Here is a 14,699-nt window from a genome sequence, read left to right on the forward strand (position 1 = left end):
TAGCTTCAATTAATCATACATAATGTTTCCACTCTCCTCCTCCGGAAAAAGCTCCATCAGCACAGCCTCATTTTTTTCACTTACCAGAGTTTCCAGCTGTCCTGCAGCACAAACTCATGGAGGAGAGCTTGGACTTTCATACCCCTGCCTACAGATCAAAGTGGAGGTCCCAGATCATACAAGTCCTGTTTGACACAATTTGTATGTACATATGGTACATTTAGCCTGAAGCAATGGAAAATGGAGAACTAAACAAAACTGCATAATTTAGGTCAGTGTCTATCAAAAGCACATCTTAGCCTGGACCCACAGTGCTTATAGCTAGTGCTTTAATCATGATCAAGTATCCAAATAATAACAGTTTTATAACACATTTACAGACAAACACTGTGACATTGTTCATCAGTCCTTTAAAGGATGTGCTCTGTGTTTCTTTGAAAAGGTACTCAACCAGTAGGCAGTACCATGATGTTTGTACTATTCTTGTATCTAAACATCCTCTCCTCCGGAATCGCACAGGACAAGGATATGTAAGTGAATTACTAAAGGTCCGGTGTGTAGGATTTAGAGGGATCCATTGACAGAGTATGGCAGAAATTGATTATAATATTCATAATTATGATTTCATTAGTGTATAATCAGCTGAAAATAAGAATTGTTGTGTTGTTGTTACTTTATAATGAGCCCTTTATATCTATAGAGGGAGCAGGTCCTCTTCTGTGGAATTGCCCAGTAGCCTAGAACGGACAAACCAAATACTGGCTCCAGAGAGGGTCTTTAGTGTTTTAGCGACGGCCACCGTAGGTTCTCCTAAGGCTAGTGATGTTCAGTTGGTTGCAGTCTGGAACTTCATTGCGAGATGCCACTAAATCCTACACACTGAACTTGTAAATGCATGCTCTTCACACTGAATGGCTACACTTGTACTGGCATATTGCTCAAGGCGTTGTCTGTAAGAACAAAGCCATGAACCAAAGCTGTGAATTTCCTTGTACTATCTTTCTTAGGAGTCTTGGTTGAGAATGCTTAAAAATAAGTTTAAAAAGGAGTGAATCCCACTTGTCAGTCCTGAGGTAGAATATCACAGAGGAAAGCATGGCAAAAGGAGGCTGTCAGTGTCTTCAGCAGAAGGGAACTCATCACTGGCACAACAACCAACAAAGAAAGTCATGGTGAGTGTTGTGATGAAATTAAACCCATAGTTTGCTTAGCCTGATTTTCACAAACAGTAGCTTGCAGGATGACATTGTTACTGTTGTCCATCCTAACCCTTACAGTTTACTTTATGTGATTTTCTTTCTCGTCCATACAGATGCCTGCTGGCGAGGATGCTGTAATTCAAGGCCACAGCTCTGCAATCTCTACTATCAAGGTAGTAACCATCAAAGTCTGCTGCACACTACATGCTTCTGACAAGAGCTGTGTTCGGAATCGCATACTGGACGCTACATACTGCATACTGCATACATATATACTGTATACAGCCTGCTACTTCATGTAGAAGTATACAGTGCAGTATGCTGTATGTGAAAATTACCGTACTGTGCTACATAGTCACATGACCAATGGACTTATAAGTGATCACCATGGAAACAATTACCCAGCAGCTGTTAGTAGATGTTTATAGAAGTTTCCATTACATTGTTACACAGACATCAATGTGAAATCATTTGCTGGATATGAGATTGTTCATATTAATTGCCAGTGTTGGTTGCTACCTAGCATTAGCTAGCTTATTAGCTCATTTAAACTTTTCAAACTGCAAGAGTAAACTATTTTTTGCAGCATCATCATTTATATGAAAATGTATCATAACAAAACAAACAAAACAATTTTTTGTATTTACACTTGTAGTCGCTCGTCTCCCCACAGCGCCTCAATGGTGTGCATGGCAGAGGAGAAAAGCCACTTCTCTCCAAAAAGAACATCACTGCCATCTACGGTTCACTCAAGACCATGTGGATAAGCTTGATTAACTGTTCTATTTTAATGATCATGTTTTTATTTTTTCCGTCTGACAAGACACCTGCTGGCAAGGATGAAGATGCTCTTGTCCACAGTGCTATCTCCTTCAAGTCCAATGTAAGTTTTTAAATGATGCATATTCACTTTTTTTTTAAACAAACCCTACCTTTTCCTCAATATTAAGGATACATGTCCTATAACATTTACAGGGAATTAGGGCTATAGTGTACAGATGTATGTTGCAAGAATGAAAGAGGAGTGCAAAAAGGGCCATCCAAACATCGACATCTTGAAGGAGAAAATGAAGAGGACATCACTGAAAGTCCACTTCATTCAAAGCCACTCCACCAGTGACATTCTTCAGGAGTTCCCAGCTTTACGGCATATCAGCATTTTGAGTTCAAACCCCACATGGAGTTAATGTATAAAAGTTTCGCTTTTAATAGGTTACTCTTCTAGGCAAATTTGTAATGTATACAAAATATTCATCTTTTCGATTTTCTCTGAAATCAAGCACATCAACACATCATAACCTTTTGAAAACTGCATTGCAAAATTGGTGCTTGAACACTTCCTCCCTTAAAAAAAAATTGTTGTTGTGTCTACATTTTCTTATATCAAAAGGGACTTCTGAAGCCGACAGAGTGAGAGCCTGCACAGGGGAGGAGGCCTTCGCAGTGTGTGTACAGCAGTGCTTGACACTGTGTCAGTGACTCCTCTTGGCTCTGATTGGTTGTTTTCATTTGGACGTGGTGGATTCTTGCAAATGGCATTAGGAGCACTAAGAAGAGCCAGAGGAACCTGATTTCTTTCCTGTCATTCTGTCAGGACATAGTGACAGTTTCAGCAAATATGACAAGTTATTTTCATAAAAGTTACCAACTGAACCTTTAACTGCAAAATTTTGATCATTTTTTAGAACTTGATATCTAATTAATGCCGTATTAACCTACACAAGATTAATATGCCATAGAAACAGTATTTAAGTTGCCATTGCAGACAGTTAAATAAAAGAGAGAGTGCTTGAATACCACATTATAAATATCATATACTCATGACAGATAATGTATTTGTTGTGTGCTTTTCATAGGTGATGAAGGCTCCTACACCTGTGCTGCAGGTGAGTGGGAACTCCTTCAGTGTTGAATGTGAAATTTCTCTTCACATGGATGGAATTGACATTGCAAAGCCAGATGACATCTTGGTGGGAGTTGGTGCTGTACTGGGGATCTATTTTATCTTTCGAGTTAAATATGCACAGACCACAAAGAAGACTCTAATTGCAGTGCATGGTTGGTATGAAGTCAAATGATAAAGTTCCAATAGGGTGCATTAAAATGGCAAATTTCTTGCTCTAAATGTCACAAGTGAGAAATGAACTGAAATGAATTGAAATTACACAAATATTGATACACAGTATTACACATATTTTTTTTAATTGAATTGTTGGATTCATATATTTATTGACATTATACAAATATACAATGTTTATTTATTCCCGTGTAATATTTCATGCAGGTCTAATGTATATTAATTTAGTTACTTATAACATTACAAACGTATTGATCATTAATGAGACATTATATTGTACATGTACATGCACATATTTTTTTAAATGAATTGTTGGATTAATATATTTATTGACATTATACAATGTTTATTTTTTCCTGTGCACTGAATTGTTGGGTTAATATATTTATTGACATTATACAGTTATACAATGTTAATTTATTCCTGTGTAATCTTTTGTATTTATTGAGTTTTCCATTTATTTATTTTTGCAAATTAGAAAAAGTTCAACTCACAATCATTACAGTTCTACTATACAGTTAATTCATCAATAATAATTACTATAAAGGTTCCTCTCAGAGCTTCAAAAGGTTCCTCAAGTAACCTCAAGAATGGATTCTTCTGAGAACCTTTTCTTGAAGGTTCCTCAAAGCACCTTAAGAGGTTCCTCCACAGTTTCAAATTGAAGGTCCTCTAAAAGTTCCACACAGAACCATGGGTACACCCTCGATCTTGTTTTTACACTTGGCTTGACTCTTTATTCCCTGCATGTGTCTGGTTTAGTGTTGCTGATCACAAATGTATAATTTTTGACACGGTTCTACAGTCATTGTTGACTTCTCAGAAACAAACTATACAGTCTCACATTGTTAATGAGCATTCTGCAGCTAAGTTTTTCCCTCTCCTCCTTGATATGTCCAAGGGAATTCCTAAGTTTTCCAATATCAATGACTTCATTAACTGGTTTATTGAATTGTGCTCCTTAGCTCTTGATACCGTTACTGCAAATAAGATCAGACTAACCCCAGTTGTTAATCTGTCCCCTTGGATAGATGCTTCCATTCAATGCCATAGAAGTAATTAAAGAAAGGCCAAGGTTCCATGTTCACTACCTTCAAATGAAGGAGCTATTAACCATTCTCAATCAACTCATCAAGGATGCAAGAGCAGTATATTTGGAGATTGAGAGTGAATATTAGATTTACATTCATCTGGTTGAGTCATAAACACAACTCCAACTTAATGCTAAATTTGCTATGTGTCTGCAGAACATGTAAATAGCAACAGTTTCCTGATACATTAGTCACACATTAGTAATATGTCAAATGTGAGTTCTGTCCCCAAGTGGTCCAAAAAAGAAAGTAAGAAAGATTAATGCCGCTTTGGGTATACCCAAGGAAAAATACTTATGGATGTAAAAACAAGTTACAAGTGGTAGATATTTCTTCTTTTCCTTTTAAAGGATAATTGTAGCTATTTCCTTGTCTGGTTATCATCCAATATGGCAATTGCAGTATTTTTATTCAGAATTCTCAGGTATGCCGTTAAATTTAATCTCAAAGATGTATTTAAAGATCTCCCTTTAGTATAGTACCAATCAAACTGCAGCTGTCAAATAGCTGCAGTTGGAAACTATATGAAAGTGGTCTCTACTATTTGTAGGTTTCGGGCTGATATAACATCCACAAATCAAGATGCCATGTGAGAGACAAACAGTTTTATGTATCTTGAGTTAATCAGACGCTGGATGTTGAAGCAGGACCTCAAGAGTAAAAAAGTCAAAAGTAAGTCAATTAATTGCTTTTCTGGGTTCGGTAGTTAGAGAATGTGTTTGCCCTCTAGCTGTGTGCTGGAGATTGATTGTGTTCACTTAACCTCTAAGTCGAGCTTGATTTCCCTCCAGTTTGTTGGCAGTGCTGGCAAAAACTAGGAATTTAAAGATCGGGTTTAAAATGATAATATTATCCTTTAGGTCACAGTATCTACAGTATATCAGGTCCAAATCTTAATTTGCCCAGTACTTTGGATTGTGACTAAATACCTGCAAAACTAATGAAGTTCCCATCAGCATCAACTGTGGTTTGTGTTAAGTGCTGATAAGCATATGTTAGTGTGCTAATATGCTAAACTAAGATTGTTAACATGATAAACATTAGATTCAAGATTTAATTTGTCATTTTCTTGTGTATTTGCGTACACAAAAACACAAAATAGTGTTCCACCCAGCCCGCAGCAGTGCAACAACAACAGAAACTATAAAGATATACTGTACATCTAAAAATTCCCTTTAAAAAATGATAAAAACATATAAATCCCATGAGAAAAAACAAAAAAACAAAAAAAGAGTTAGTGGAGCTTTCAGTTGAAATTATTTTTTCACAGCCGGGTAATTGTGTTGAAGCTCAGCTGGTGCTGTCGGCAAGTATGCTGCTGTTCCAATTGCAGAACGATTGTACTGTGTCCACCTGTCCTCAGAAGTTTTGTACTCCTGAGTTGACCTTGCCAAGTCCTAACCAGCAAGAATGCAAGTCAGAACTTGACATACTTGGTACTGAGGATTGGTATTGGCTTCAGTCAAAGCCAGGCAGACTTCCTGGGGGCTTGGTCGCCATGTGTCACCACTTCCTGTATCTGTCTATTCAAATTAAAAGCCCTCTAGTGCGTCGTATATGGTTCAGCCATACACTAGCTTTTGACCTAATCTTGTTGGCTAAAAGTTGTTGTGTGTAACACTGGTTGAAAATGACAGATTGCTACTGGGTAAAGTTAACCCAATGTTGTATTGGTGCTATATTGGCCCAAACTGGGTAAAATTTCAACCAAGCAATTAATGTGATTTTTTTTTTTTTTTTTTTTTTTTTGCAGAATAGATAGAGATCCAGTATGCAGCCAAGTTCAGTGTTTCAGAAAAAAATACAATTTTAAATATGGGTTCAAAATTATGGGTTTTTTTCATGTTAAAAGCCTTGCTGCGATATTTTTGAGTGGTTAAAGTTGAGATAAAGATGCCTTGGTGGTACCAAAAAATGATATACAGCTATAGCTGACACAGGTGGATATAAAGAAATGAGGGTTTTGTGGCACTAGTTCATCTACTAGTGTCCTGTCACAGGTAGCAGAGCAGGTGAACTCAAATGCAGGGACTGGGGCAGAATTACTGATTAAAGACGTTTACTTAGAGTTCAGCAGTCAGGTAACAGAAGGCTCAGGTAACAGGCGTGCATGAAACAAGGAACATAGATAAGATGAAACACCATACATATTGACAACGACCTGGCAATAAACTAAGAGAACAGGTAGGTATATATACACATGGCACTAATCACAACACAAAGCACAGCTAGAGTGAGCAGGGACCAGAATAAGGACGGAACATAATGATTGGGTAACGAGGTGATAGGAGGCAAAACACAGGGCAAGGCTGATGAGGCCTTATGCTAGTTTCACTTGTACTTTAAAACGTTCAAGTGAAACTAGCATAAGGAACAACAAAAATCTGACACACTGATAATGTCAAGTCATTTTAACATGTTAGATATTTATAGAACATTCACCTTCAGTCCCCCTTCAATCTATCCATGAATATTGATCAATAGAGAACAGATCAATAAATACAAAGGGCATCTATGGCAATGTAAGAGCAAAACACTGGATTAAATAGTCAATTCAACTTAATGTTCAAAGTATCTGTCCTTCTCCCACTCAGTCCAGACTTAACATCACAGAGAGAAAAAGCTGAGGGTCTCTGGTGGACTGCTGGATCTGCATTTGCATGCAGATAAGAGCAATAACACAAACTGAGGTTAAAAAAGTACATGATAAACAAATTTATAAAATTATTTGGTATTTTAAATCCCTGTAAAACTGCAACAGTTGCATTTATACTAAAGCATCAACACATAACAAAACAAGTTTCACATTCGTACAGTGCTGTGCTAGCTCTTGGCGACAGCCGCTGCTTGTGTGTGCTTGCTCTCTCATACTCAATTGTTTGCATGAGACACTGATACACAGCGATCCGCCCTAATGGACTGTACTCTGGTGGGAGTCCTAATTCACAGAGAAAATAATCACCTGGTGGCGCCTGGCTCTGAGCGAAGAGGAATGAATGAACAGATGTATGAGGGGAGCGAGGTAGCGTGTTAACACACACACACACCGCTATCACAAGCCACAGCTGCAGCTGTGATCTCTCCCAGCCCTCGACATGCTCAGCTCCCCCGGCCCTTCTTTACAATGCCTCTCTCAGCCCCTGACTCCATCCTTCGACCCTTCTCTTGCCTTCTCCCCCTTCCACAGCCCTCTCCCTATTTCTCTATCCGAGTGCTTTGCATTGTTCAGCTCATTATCTAATTCCCCCCTATTCCCCTTCTCTCTTTTCTTGCTCCATCTTTCTCTTTTCCTTGTCTCTTTGTCTCTGTCCTCTCTCCTCTGTCTCTCTTCTTGCCTCTCTCTCTGTCCTTGAGTGGCCAGGAGAATGATTATTCGAAGCAGGACTGAGATCCATCAATGTGTCACCGGCTTGTTCCCCAAGCCCCCTCTGAGGGCCTGTCCCTCCACCCCCTGCCTTCCTCTGGCCCTCCTCCGGCCCACTGACCGGTGGTGCATTGCCATGGCAGAGTACAGTGGCCAGACAAGGCACACTTTTGCTGACAATAGGGATAATTGAAACTCGCCTTGATTTAGCATTGTTCTTTGGTGGTCGTTGTCTTGCTGTAATGCAACTGAGAGCAAGTGAGGATCGGGAAACAAAGAGGAGAGCGAGTGTGTGAAACTGTCACATGACCTTGCCATTGAGACATAATATATCTGTGTGAAACAAAGGGCAAGTCAATGCTATTCTCAGCCTAAGGAAGAAGTCCATGTATACAAAAAAGGCAGTCTGGCCCAAAGCCATGGACCTCCTACCTTTCTTCCTCTGTCTTCTACTAGAATTTACTCTCATCTTACTCTGCCCTCACTTGGTCAAACTGTGTTTGGTGTGTGTGTGCGTGCGTGTGTGCATGTGTGCATGTGGAGGGAGATTCCCTTTATCTCTTCCTTTGACTGATGGCTCAGTCAAAACCCAGCACTGCAGTAACATCATGAACACTCACCGTCTCCCCAACAGTCTCTCTCTCTCTCTCTCTCTCTCTCTCTCTCTCTCTCTCTCTCTCTCTCACACACACACACACACACACACACACCCACTCACACAAAGACACTTCTGTCCAACGGCTGGATTTTTATTGAAAAATAAAACGGGGAAGATTTTGTCAGTGTTACATGAGACAAGTTTATATTTAGATGTGTTCATCGATTTGCAGCTGACACACTACACTGGAGCTGTCTGCAGCCCATAACTCAGCTTGTGCCACAGAGATTGGCCAAATCCTGCCGCCACTAAATCAATCAGCAGCAGGGGAGCGGCACAAGAGGGCAGAAACAGGCTTATGAGTGATTCTGAATGGTTTACTTGAGGAGCATTTTTTACATTCTTGTAGGACACATTGCAGACTTTTCTTTAATTTCATGGGATAAAGCAACCTTTCCTTAATTTCAAATTGAGGAAGTGACTAAATTCTACAGAGACATGGCTGAGTGCCTCACCCCTGGACCATTGCACTGACCTTTTTGCCAAGCTGTGGTCTGACAACATGACATTGACCAAAGTTAAACACTGTGACAAAATGGAGATTGAACAGACCTCCTGAGAGGCCATATCTGACCAATAACTAAATTATGGCCTGAACTAAAAGCATGAATGACCTCTGGGGTCATTTTAACCAGGAGAAAAGACCAACATCTCCACGTAAACATGGACAGAAAACCCCTTTCCTTATCTCCCCAGACCAGTCATAAAGCTCTCACATTCCTGGAGGAAATTCATTGAGTCTTTCTGCAAATCTGAACTTGTGTGAATTAAATATCTAATCATTATGTAAATCTTGTAATGTTGTTTGTTATAAAAATTCATAAAGAATGGCATAACTTTGATAATTATGCTATCATCTATTGAGGGGATATTAATTTGTGATTTTATTACATTTTCAACACGTGATGAATCTGTCCCCACTGATAAGGTTAGAACATCATGTTGGATTTTTAATGTTAAGAGTTAATGAATGCTTATATGATCACTATGCAATAGTATTTTTAAAATCAGTGTTTAACTTTTGCTTTAATAACCTCATAGACAATCACATTTTAATAGTTGAATTAGATAAGTAGTTGTATTGAAAGAATTAAGTTTCTGAAGTAATAGGAATGTTAAAGATAGTAATATAATAATACAAAACATAATAATGATAATAATAGTCATATTGGATGTTTTCATATTATGAAGTGAGAGTTATGTTGAATCTATATATGAAATTATGTTTTTGAAAGTTTAATCTAATCACATAATTGTTGCTTTAAACTTTTATTTCACTAATAGATATGTAAATGGTATGAGAATGTTGAATCAATGAAGGTTGAATGTCTAAATATCAGAAGCGTTAATATTAATGTTAATGTTCGGTATGTTGACAGGAAGGATTGACTTATTATCAAATAAATGTGTAATGCTGAACTGTTTTTCTGAATTGTTTTACAATATATTGTTCAATATGACATGAAGTATTCAGACGTAGTGACTCTGAACTGTGAATTTTATGTATAAAACTCAAAACTTAATTCCTCAGTGTAGGAAATTTACCATCTCAAGTCAAAGTCAGCCACACCTTAAAGTCACCAAACAAAGGAAATGAATATTCATCAAAATCTAGAATAGAATTTAAAATCCTTCTCCTTACTTACAAAGCCCCTAATGGTCGGGCACCATCATATCTTGAAGAGCTCATAGTACCGTATTACCCCACTAGAACACTGCACTCCCAGAATGCAGGCTTACTGGTGGTTCCTACAGTCTTCAACAGTAGAATGGGAGGCAGAGCCTTCAACTATCAGGCTGCTCTCCTATGGAACTATCTTCTAGATTCGATCCAGGGGGCAGACACCCTCTCTACGTTTAAGAGTAGGCTTAAAACTTTCTTTTTTGATAAAGCTTATACTTAGGACTGGCCAGACTTGCCTTGGATCAGCCCTTAGTTATGCTGCTATAGGCCTAGACTGCCGGGGAACTTCCCATGATGCACTGAGCTCCTCTCTCCCCCTCCTCCTCTCCATCTGTGTGCATTCATGTACCTTCAATGCATGTTACTAACTTGGCTTCTTCCCCAGAGTTTTTTGTGCTTTCTCATCTTGCAGGAAACCCTGGGTTGCAGGCTGAGCCTTTGTGGTCCTTAGCAGTCCTGTTGGTGTCCTTCCCCAGCTATTGCTGCTGTTGTTGTTATTATTTTGATTGTTGTTAATCTTTTACTGAAACAAGTTCAGTTTGTTTTTGTTTTATTTGTAACATTAAGTCTCGTGTTTCCACAAATAGTACTTGCTTTTGAAGTTATCAACACACATGGACTTTATCCACTACTGATTTGAGAAGATTTGAGTGATTAATTGAATTTTATTTTCAATTACGATTTTGGCTTCCAATGATTATGAAAACAAGATAATCCTGATAAAATTCCGCATTCTGTTTCACAATGATGCTGTGGTTCTATCTTGTGTTATAAATCCAGTGCATCGTGTGTTGGAGCAGCCAGACAGTGCATTGAGAGACAGACGGGGAGTTGAGCCAAAAGAAAGACTCTTTCACGGCGCAGCCTAAAACGGCTTGACTCTGCTTCATTGGTGATTCATCACCACTGTACCCACAAAGGCTCATCCACAGCACGGTGCTTTGTACTGTGCACCAACTAAAACCCGCTGGTTGCTTAACACTGCAACTACCAAGCAAACATGCCCCTTTGGGACCCATGTGGGGCCACTGCAGGAATAAAAAGGAGCCCCGCAGGGGCAGCCCACTGTGGGCCCCATTACTGGCGTGAAATGTGGGGCACATGTGTGCCCAGGTGGTGCCCTAGTGGGACAGCCCATACTCAGCCCACACTTTGGGCTGGGTGTGGGCCCCATAGTGTGGGGCCCAGCCGGGGCCCACATTACATTTCAAGCTATCCTGCAGGGGACCCATGTGGGTTTTCTGTGGGCAAGCCCACAGTGGGTTTCCCACAGAAAGCTAACAGAGGGGCCCCAAAGGGAAAAACTGCTGCGGGCCCCGCATAGGCTTACCCACATGGGGTCCACGTGGGATTAGTGTGGGTTTGCCCTGCCCACACTTCCCCACAGCAAACCCACACATACTCATAGTGGGCCCACATGGGCATGTTTGCTGGGCTGTTAAAGATGAAACAGTGGTTTCCAAACTTTTTGGCTTTTGATGTCTTACGAAAAGCAGTGTGAAGTTGAGGTCACATTTCAGATGTCTATGAGTTGCTAACAGCTCTACCAAATAATTTTTCCATCTAAACTTTTCACATGGTTTCATTTCAATAAATGTTCAAATTATCCAATATTCCACCAAAAATCAAAGATTAGAGAAAAAGTCCAAAAACAGTAAACAAGTTTGTGTATCAAAACATTGTTTTTTCTTCTTTCCTCTCCTACTAATCATCTCACAACCCCTCAGATTTATCTGGTGACTGTTTGGAGGTGCCCAACCCCTTGGTTGGGAACCAGTGGACCAAACTAGCTAACTGTATATAAAGTAGTTCAAACTAGCGCCACCTCCAGCAGCTACAACAGTAACATGCTCCTTACACACTGATGCTTCAGTATTAATAATCTATTTATGTCATATATAATAATAAATCAGTCAGAGGGACCAAACCACTACTTTTACTGCTAACACTTGTACTTTTACTTAAGTGGGACTTTTCATGCAGGGCTTTTACTTGTAATGGGGTATTTTTAAATTGTTGTATTGGTACTTTTACTTAAGTAAAAGAACCTGAAGACCTGAAGACACTGTTTATCAGAGCTTTGTTTGTTTTGTTTTTTTGCTGAAAACAACTGTCTGCTGCTGCCGGAAATTAAGTTGATAAGAGTGATGAGACTGAATCAAACAATTAAGTTGTGACTGTGAAAAACAATGATTGGTATTAAAAATAGTGGTTAGTACAGCTTTAAATAATTTAGCTTACTATAACATATTAATGTTATAGTTTTAATAGATGGTAAAAGTTTCCATTTTATTCTTTGTTGCTCCTACATATTTGCAGACAAACATTAATAAAGTTTAATTTGATCTTATATGGATATAGAACGCATAGTATGGTTAATAGTTACAGTTAATATGTTAAATCTTGATTTGACTTGTGGATGTTGCAGTACATGCAGAGTAGTACAGGTTCTGGCCTGAATTTCTGGTCCCTCAGTGATAACACAGCATAGAGTAAATTGCTGTTGAGCAAAAGTGTGTCCTTTAATTCAAATGTGGCTAATAAAACAGAAGGTGAGAGAGGCAGTGCAAGTGTCATGGTGAGTAGCAGGAATGTACCCAAACACGGAGGCCGAAAGCAAAGTAGGTCTGAAGGACAGCTCTGTATTAGGCGTGAACAGCAAAAACAAAAGCTGCTGGAACAGTAAACCCGAGTGTAGGCAGGTATCAAAGCAGAACCAAAACAGAACCAATTGACTGGACTGGACTGGACTGGATTGGATTGGACTGGACTGGACTGGACTGACTTGACTTAACAGAACAGAAGATCCAACAAAGACTAAACTGAAAACCAGACCTTAAATACAAACTAGAAAATGCAATTTCTGTAGAAATTGCGTGTGATTGCTGAAAGCGAATTTAGATTGCATAACAAGATTAAAATCTGCAATGGCTAGAATTGAACCTGCATCCTCATGTTTGTAAGACAGACATGCTATACACTGAGCTAACATGTCACACAGCAATGCCAGGCCAGAATCTACTATTTAGTCTGTCAATTGCATGAAATTGACAAAAAAGCAGTTCAGCTCAGCAAGCAGATTGACATCACCTGGACTCCTTCACCTCTACTAAGCTCTGCCCTAAGCAGGGCTTGAACTCACAACCTTTAGATCTGAAAGGAGGTGAGAAGTGACATGAGCTTAAACCACTGGACTACTCAGACTGGATCAGTAGAATCGGAAAAGATGTATTTAACAAGAATAGCAATCCACACCTTAGGTAATAATGTTAAAGTGAGCTAGAGAGGAATTGACTTATGGTACATGATAGAGATGGAAAGCAACTTTGTACATGACAGCAATATTATGAGGAGCACTGCAGAGAGCAGGTATTGAACACACAACCTTGTCATCTAAGGGATAGCTGATTATGAGAACAGTGTTCTAAACCACTGAGCCAACAGACATTCCCAGTAATGAAAGGAAAAAATCTCCATTTTGATGATGAAAATGTATTTGTCTCAAACTAGAGCTTGGAGCCCAGAGATTTGTACATCGTTAGTGAAAGCAAGACTAGTTTAACATGAGAATGAATGATATATGAAAAAAGTGTTTGAAGGAAGAGAGAATCTGTAAGTTTAAGAAACTGCAGTGAGAGGAGACACACATCCTGCAGACTGTATTGCAGTCAATGAGAACATGACAGGGACTCTCTATCAATTAAGGTTCAGATCTCAAAAATTATCAGTCCTATGTGAAATGTATTTACATTTTGAGAGAGAGGAGGCTTGTGGCAACATCATGAGGCAAGATATGTGCTTGAGGAGTTAAAATTGTGGGAGTGACAGCAGTTTAGAAAAACATTTCTGGTCTAAAATGATCTGTGCTCTCCACTGTGCCTGATCACATGACACACGGGTGAGACCTGAAAAAATCTGAAACACCCCTGACTTTGGGCTTAAATTGCTGAAAAACTACAAAAGATATCACTAAACAATCTGATTACTTTGAAAGTTCAAAGTTTTGTGAACTTTTTACATTTTGAATGGTGTCTGTTCGATAAGGGACTTCCGAGCAGTTGAGTGTCAAAGTGACCAAGGTTCCAACTCAGTTGGACGGTTCGTCCCATAGACTGCCATTATAAATTTTAATGTTCTAAAAAATTATATAAAATCGCTGAAACATGTTACATTTCAGAAAAATACAAGCACACATCTGCTGAATGAGTTGCACAGATTGACAGTTGAATGGTTTTTATAGCACAAAGCATGCAGCAGTTGAAACGCGGCAAAAAATGTACAGAAGACGGAATAAGAATAAAGACTGAGAAGAACAATGTGTGATTGCTTCCAGCACACAACTTAACTAATCAGGGAATGGGGAACTGGTGACTAGACACAAGGGCAGATTGGGAGCAATTTGCCGAAGGAAACACAGGGAGCAGGGCGAGGCTGACGAGGTAATGCAGGGCAGGTGAGAGGAGGAGCACATTAACATGGGAGAAAACACAGGGAAACCAGAAAAATCCAAATCCAGGCAACATAAGTGCAACACAGAAACCCCAAAAGAACAAAAACATAAAGAGTCCAAAAAAAACCCCAGAAAGTCCAGGCAGGATCTGACAGCAAGACTAATTACATACATGT

At 39.2% G+C, this 14,699-nt stretch overlaps 1 long non-coding RNA gene across 1 annotated transcript; it reads left to right on the forward strand.

The window, feature by feature from the left end:
- Positions 1-441: 441 nt before the first annotated feature.
- LOC122982145 lies at positions 442-1,962 on the forward strand. Its single transcript, XR_006403406.1, has 4 exons — positions 442-530; positions 1,008-1,172; positions 1,313-1,372; positions 1,873-1,962. It is a non-coding gene; the product is annotated as an uncharacterized LOC122982145 (long non-coding RNA).
- Positions 1,963-14,699: the final 12,737 nt, after the last annotated feature.

Source organism: Thunnus albacares, chromosome 5 (assembly GCF_914725855.1).
Source record: "Thunnus albacares chromosome 5, fThuAlb1.1, whole genome shotgun sequence".
Lineage (NCBI taxonomy): Eukaryota > Metazoa > Chordata > Actinopteri > Scombriformes > Scombridae > Thunnus > Thunnus albacares.